Here is an 8274-nt window from a genome sequence, read left to right as displayed (position 1 = left end):
TGGCCACACAGAGGTGATGTAACTTCTCTAGATGACTTGGGATGTTGGGCCAACAGCTGTCAGTAAGTAATAGGTTCTCCTACATCAATTCTGCATTTCACAAGACTGCACCAGTTGTTCTGTGCAGAAACCACACATGGTACACGTTGCCAATCTGTAACAGAGGACCTAAGATTTACCCAAAGCACCACTCTACACATTGATTTACCTGGAAAATATTCAGGAACCACATAGAGCATCAACCATATTTCTGTTCTAAATACAGGTTAACTTTAGCAGCTTTGATGTTACTCTTTAGGTGATTTTCAGAGCCTCAGTTGAAATGTACTACTTTGTATAGCTGATCGATGCTACCATACTATTCTCAAATGATGATGAGTCAGAGTACAGGAAGGAGATAGAGAGCTTAGTGACATGGTGTCATGACAACAACCTTTCCCCCAATGTCAACAAAACAAAAGAACTGGTCATTGACTTCAGGAAAGGGGGTGGTGTACATGCACCTTTCTACATCAACGGGCTGAGGTTGAGAGGGTTCAGAGCTTCAAGTTCCTGGGAGTGAACATCACCAACAGCCTATCCTGGTCAAATCACGTAGATGCCACGGCCAAGAAAGCTCACCAGCGCCCCTATTTTCTCAGGAGGCTAAAGAAATTTGGCATGTTCCCTTTGACACTCACCAACTTTTATCGATGCACCATAGAAAGCATCCTATTTGGATGTATCATGGCTTGGTACGACAACTGTTCTGCCCAGGACTGCAAGAAACTGCAGAGGGTTGTGGACACAACCCAGCGTGTCACGGAAACCAGCCTCCCCTCGTTGGACTCTTTACCTCTCGCTGCCTTGGTGTAGCAGCCAGCATAATCAAAGACCCCACCCACCCAGGTCATTCTCTCTTCTCTCTTCTCCTCCCATCAGGCAGAAGATACAGGAGCCTGCGGGCACATACCACCAGGCCCAAGGACAGCTTCTATCCCACGGTGATAAGACTATTGAACAGTTCCCTTATACGATGGGATAGACTCTTGACCTCACAATCTATCTTGTTTGACCTTGCACCTTATTGTCTACCTGCAATGCACTTCCCTGTAGCTGTGACACTTTACTCTGTATTCTGTTATTGTTTTTACCCTCTACTACCTTAATGCACTGTGTAATGAATTGATCGGTATGCAAGACAAGTTTTTCACTGTACCTCGGTACAAGTGACAATAATAAACCAATACCAATACCATACTTAAACAGCCCGCGGGTCCAAAATGCTTGCAATAGCATTGAATCCTGGAACTGAAGTCCAGCCTGCCTGCTAAAGACAAGATACACAAGCAATTGAACCTTGCGTAAGTTACCAACAGCGATAGCAATGCTAAATTTCCTTCAGGAGTCTCATCTGGTAAAAATGGTTACCAAGGCTAAGGAAATTCAGCACGTTCCCAATAACCCTCACCAATTCTTACTGATGCACCATAGAAAGCATCCTATCCAAATACATCACAGCTTGGTATGGCAAATGCTCTGCCCAAGACCGCAAGAAATCGCAGAAAGTTGTGAATATAGACCAGTCCATCATGCAAACCAGCTTCCCCTCCATGGACCCTGTGTCTACACATCCTGCTGCCTGGGGAAAGCAGCCAACATAATCAAGATCCTACAATAAAGATGGACTCCTGATCTCTCAATCTACTTTGTCATGGCCCTTGCATTTTATTTGTCTGCCTGCACTGCACTTTCTCTGTAACTATAACACTGTATTCTGCATTCTGTTCTTGCTTTTCCCTTGCACTACCTCAATGTACTTGTGTATGGCATGATCTGTATGGATGGCATGCAAAACAAAGTTTTTCACTGTACTTCAGTACATGTGACGATAATAAACCAATTACCAACTACAATTACAAAGTATCCAAGGCCCCACCCACTGGGAGCCAAGAAAGGGAATTAACTCATCAGGGACAGAGAAGCAGCTAAAGCCCACTGGTAAGAAGACCTCCAAAAGAAGGGTCTGGACCTGAAACATTAACTGTCCATTTCCCTCCACCGATGCTGCCTGACCCACTGAGTTCCTCCATCTTGTGTGTTGCTCCAGATTCCAGCATCTGCAGTCTCTTGTGTCTCCATTTTGCTGCTCTAATGCAAAGTCTCTTCAAAGCCCACTTTGAAGAACTACTCTCTTCGACAGGAGTTCTGTGAGACCCTCTCTTGCTGATCCCCCTCTGTGATCTTCTTCCTCCTCCCAGCCTCGCTACCACAGCCATGTGTTCTTCCTTGCATGGTCAAGATAAAGGGTCTGTGCACAATTTCCCTCCACAGATGCTGCCTGACCCACTGAGTTCCTCCAGCATCTTGTTTGTTTCCTCACAGACATCTCACTGTGCTGGAAGACCAACAAGTTTCAGGCAGACCAACGTCTTTCTCCGAGTTGACAATCTTCCAGCAGCACTGGACATCCGTCTCTGCGTGTGTCCCCAGGAACAGTCCCTAGATCAGAGAGCCCTCTGTTACACAGCTGCTGGGGAGGAACCGAGACAAAGACCCTTGCATCCTTCTCCACACTCTTTTAGCAAATCAACAGTCTGCAAAAAAGTGGGTGACCATCTCCTCCCCTCTGCAGTCCAGTACAAGTCCCCCGAGTCTGAATTGAACCCATGGCCTTCAGCATGGGTGTGAATCACTCAGCCATCTGCTTCGTCCTCTTCTTAGTCAGTCTGGCAGGATTCAGGGTGACCTGCTTTCACCGCAGTTCTTAGGAGAGGGAGATGCCTGTGTGTGAACTTTAACACTGGGTGGCTGTTCTGACTGAACCACTGCTCACACCTGTAGAAAGTACAACAGTTTAATCTCACTTCAGTAACTGAGGACAGTGAGTGCCTGGTCTGTTAAACACTAACACAGGAAGTGTGGAATTCTTTACAGAGTACCACAGAATCTGACACAACATTAATGGTGATTCATGGCTGACACCATAAAAATCTCCTCAATTTCTATAAAATCCCAATTGGTTCATTGACGTCTTTTTGGGGTATGAAACCTGTATCCACATAACTTCAACCCCTTCTTACTTGGCTGCTTAGTACTGCTTCCTGAGGCAGACTATAAGTACTGCCTCACCAATATCACTCCCACACTAAAATTAAAACCATGACCCCATCCATGTCAAGGCAGTTCAATGATATCGAGACCAGCTTCAGTGAAGGACTTGAAACAAGTGGTGATACTGTTTTTCTCCCAACAGTTTCTGCTCATGTTTGCAAAAAGATTTAGTCAAACTTGTCAGACCTTGAATCAATCAGATTGAAGCTGCAAAGGATATCACTTTGCAATGATGACTTCATACCACGGGAAGTACAATTTTACTCCTGGTGTTTCAGTATGAGTGCTATAATTAGAAACGTAACATTTATTAGAGGGGTTCAGACAACGCCACATATCACCAGAGCAATATGCTTACCAACTCAGAAGTTACATTATTGACTGCAACCAACTAAGATACAGTGCATTATTCTGACATGACATGTGTCTTTGATTTTGTTTGCCATTGATACTTTTCTAATTTTATGTGACTCTCAGTCATGAATCCTTGCCTTGTTCTCAGAGTTCTGGTAGCTGTTAGAACATAGAACATTGAACATTACAGCACAGTACAGGCCCTTCAGCCCACAATGTTCCGCCGACATTTTATCCTGCTCTAAGATTTATCTAACCCTTCCCTCCCAGATAGCCCCCCATTTCTCTATCATTCATAAATGCATTGTATTGATTTTCTATATTTTATGCAGTATGCACTGGCTTTAAGTGGGTAGACTTTATTATTGTTCATTCTATTACTTTTGGTGCACAGTGGTCATCGAATGAAAGAAATTCACGGCATAGAAAGAGGTCATTTGGCTCACCCTCTCTGTCCAGATAAGAAAGAGCAATTTACCCCAGTCCCACTTCCCAGCTCGTTCCATAATCTTATGGGTCATCAAACAACCTCAGCAGGTCGAGCAGCATCTGTAGGAGGAAAGGAATTGTTGACGCTTCATGTCAAAACCCTGCATCAGGACAGGAGTCTTGGTAAGAATGTGGTTGAAGAGCAGGAAAGTAGTAGAAACCACAGAAGGGGAGCATGAGAGAGGGTCTCACAGAATGCCTGCTGGAGAGAGGAGGAAAACCTCTTTGAAGTCGGCATACCTTGAAGGACTTAGTAGTGGAGTAGTACGATGGAAACACAAGAGCCTGCAGATGCTGGGATCTGGAGCAACAAACAATCTGCTGGAGGAACTCAGTGGGTCAAGCAGCATCTCGGGAGAAAAGGAATTGTCAATGTTTTGGGTTGAAACCCTGCATCAAGAAACCCTGCCTTAAGGGCCAAGTCCACATCCAGGTACTTTTTAAATGCAGAAAGGGTGTCTGTCTAAGGTACCCATCATCCTCCGGGTGAAACAAACTTTTCCTCAGCCCCCCAACCCTAAATCAATGCACTTAAATCTCTGCCTCCCTGTAAGTGCATTCTCTATTGGAAAGAATATCTTCTCCTGTCTCCCCTGTCCAGGCCTCCCTTCATTTTAAACACCTCAATTAAATCTTCCTTCAGCCAGATCCATACCAGAGTAGTAGTCTCTTCTCATAATTAACATTCTCGAGCTAAGGGCTCACATTAACTAAATAACTAAGAGAACTTTCCCAAACTGCTCCACTAATGTACAATCTTCTCTTTATTTCTAATGCCCTCAGCGGTGTGAAAAGGCAACAAATGCTTGCTAACTTATCAAAGGGTCAACACTTCCAAAATACTTCATCAGCTGTAATGTGCTCTGAGACATTCAGTGGTTATTAAAAGCACTACAGGAATAAGTGAGTGTTTCTTTTCAAAAGCCACCACAAGCCAAGGTTTCATCTGCCCTCTCAGGTTCTGTCACTGTGTCTTTATTTTAGAAAACAGCAGAAGCGTTCTCCCCATTGTCTTGGTCTGCAAGTATCACCCAACCAACAAAATAAAAACACAGGATCTAGACATCATCACATTGTTCTTTGTGGGATCTTGCTGTGTACAAATTAGTCATGCCATCGCCTACATGACATCAGTGACTAAACTTCAACAGTACCTTGGAGACACGAGACTGCAGATGCTGGAATCTGGAGCAACACATTAAAGGTTGGCGGAACTCAGCGGGTCAGGCAACATTTATAGAGGGAAATGGACAGTCGACGCTTTGGGTCGAGACCCTTCATCTGGGCCAATAAAGGGTCTCGGCCTGAAACGTCGATTGTCGTCTTCCCTCCATAGATGCTGCCTGACCCTCTCAAGAGTACTTTGTTGGCTGTGCTTTGGGAAGTCTCAAAAGTGATGTGATAAGGGAGAATGGCCCTTATCACTGTGACTCATTACTCTGTCCCCAGTATTTCTCCGACCTTCTCTGTCCTCTAACACCTCCACCTCTTCCCCCTCTCTGATTAAAACTTATCACCCTCTGATCTCCCAACCCTCGCTCCTCAGCAAGAGATCCTCCCTTCCATCTTTCACCTGAGGGCCCCTACCCTCTCCATATATGAAGTTTACACCACAGATGCTTTGGTCTAACTCATTATGACATCATCCTTTCCTCCCCTCCATCCTGTTCACAGTCATTCCCAACACCTCAGCATCTCCTCTGTGGGCTCAGTCATCAGCAAGGCATTCTCTCTCCTCCCTCTGAATCCCTCACCATTCATGTTCTTCCCCCCTCTCCACTTCCAACTTATCTCCTGGCCCTCTGTGCCCTACTTTTACCCTCAGTCCTTCCAACTGACCCCCCCCCCCCCCCCGATCTCCCATCTCTCTTTTCTAAGACCCACATCTTATAGTCATCTACCTAATTTTTCCCTTGTTGGCACCTATTGTGGGTGTTGGTGAATAGCATTTCCTCCTCTGGAGACACTATAAATCAAAGTTACATTGCTGAAATGCAAGAAGCTGCTGCTGTGATTGGTCAATTCTGACCAATAGCTGTTTGGGCATTACCAATACCTTCCCTCTCTACCGGGCAGGTTGAAGTTTAACTCTAGCATGCCTTGCTGCTTCCTGCATTTCCTTGGGATGTGTGGATTGACAGTGGGGAGGAGGGGAGGTGTAATACTTTCTTCAAGCTGCAGTTTAGATGAGATACCAACCCAAGGCTCCAGAAGCTGAGTCCTCCACTGCTAGCCTCTTGTGTGTCTCTACCCTGTGCTTTAAGAATTTCTGCATGCACACAAGCAATTGTGGTCACTTTAATAGGGAGGTGGTGGTAAAGTACAATCTAAAGCCAGTGGCAGCAAAGGGTTGGTGAAGATGTAAACGTGACACTGGCAATGCTGGGTGTGGCAGCTCCATGTATTTACAGATTAAAACCCTTTAATTGGTGGTTAGGATGGAAAAAAGATACAGAATTTTTGTTAATAAAAGTTTGGCCTACCAGAGAAACAAGTTTGTGTCCCATCCTAACCAATTGGGAGCTGAATTCAATAAATTAAAAGTAACTGCAAATATTAGGTCTGAAAAAGAAACAGACTATGCTGGAAACTCTCAGCAGTTCAGAGAGCATCTGTGGAGAGAGAAATAGAGAATCCTTCATCAGAACCCGCAGTAAATATGGATTTAAGGAGCTAGTAACCATAATGGGAAGTGTGAAACTATCTGCTTGTTGTGAAATCCAATCTGGTTCACTGATGCTCTCCAAGGAATTCAATCTGTCTCCTTCCCTGGGCTGGCCTGTATGTGACTCCAGACTTGCAGCGTTGTTGTCGACTCTTAACTGCCCTTTGAAATGAACTGGTGGAGCCCTTCACTTCAGAGTCAAGTTGGCATGGGCAATAAATACTGGCGTAGCCCACATCCCACAAATAATAAAGACATGATGTAAACTTCACAAGGCACACACATACCTTTACTCCCTCTGTCCCTCACCTTATATCTTCTGCTTCAGCATTAAAACATCCCATATTTTCTATCTTATAAGATCTTCTGACTTCCTGCTTAATGTTTACCAATCTTACCCTTGCCTCCGTCAGTGCCAATTCCTCATCTGATGGGACAAACTCCTCCAAATTGGGAGCCAATAATTGGTGCTCCCTTCACCTTCTGACTCACAAGCAAGAGCATAAACCATTGACCAGCTGAAGACCAGATAGTATCAATAATTAAACATTTTGTTAGGGTTAAATATTAATATTAATATTGTTTTATCATTATTTCCCCAAGGCAGAACCAGCATGGTTTGGGAGCTAATTGGGAGATGTACACCAACAATTAACAGCAACTGTTTAGAATTGGCTAACTAAGGAAATTTTCACCAACCCAGTTATCGCTGCGCACAGTGAATTCTCAACATCTGATGGTGTGTAACATCAAAGTAACAATGCAGTTGCCAATCAAGATGTCCTTCACTTACCCTCACTACTTTGAGTTTACCTGCAAATCAAAGGCTCATGGATTCACTAACCTGTCCCACTCTATCTCAGCAATTAAGTCATCAATGTTTACTGTTGAAACAAAAATTCTGCACAGTGAGAATCATCACAAATAATGAGAAGGACATTTAGCAGTTTACAGGTATTCTCTCTTATTAACATGCTACAATTACTCTTACTAACATTTTCCCCACTATGTCTCCTAAATTCCCCTCTGACCATGTACTTTCAGGTCCAGTAGTACTCTGAGCAATAAGTTTGGTGAACGGGTTAATCTTTACACAGTCTGTTCCCTTACTCAGTTGCTCTTCAGTACCAAGTTCATGTTTTATTTATCCATTCCCAGGGATATGGGCATTGATGGGAAGGTCAGAATTTATTGCCCAACCCATACTTTATTTCCAAAGAAAATACTTTCTTCATGAAGTTTGCAAATGTATGAAACAGGATAATCCTGTGAAGCCATTCACAGCACAAGACAGCTCTGTCCATTTGCTTACAAGATTTACAGTATATCAGCATGACACCAGTATCCCTTTACATATGTTTCTTGAGCAAGCATTTTGAGAGGTTGTTGCACTGGGCCCAGCCCTTCAGTGTCCAATGGTGGCAGGACCCACAGACTGTGGCCCTTCCTCATAAAGCCTTTTCGGTGGCTGCACCGAGTTTCTGTGCATCCCTCAATACGTACTCCTGCACCCTGGAATGTGCCAGTCATCATCATTTGATTGTGGACATCTCCTTACACTGGGAGACCTGCAGGTTTCGGGTAGACCAAAGGGTGTCTTTCATCAAGTTGATGATCTTCCATCAGCAGTCAATGTTTGCCTCAGTGTGTGTCCCTGGGAACAGTCTGTAGAT

This window comes from Pristis pectinata, chromosome 5, assembly GCF_009764475.1.
Source record: "Pristis pectinata isolate sPriPec2 chromosome 5, sPriPec2.1.pri, whole genome shotgun sequence".
Lineage (NCBI taxonomy): Eukaryota > Metazoa > Chordata > Chondrichthyes > Rhinopristiformes > Pristidae > Pristis > Pristis pectinata.
This window is presented reverse-complemented; position numbering follows the sequence as displayed.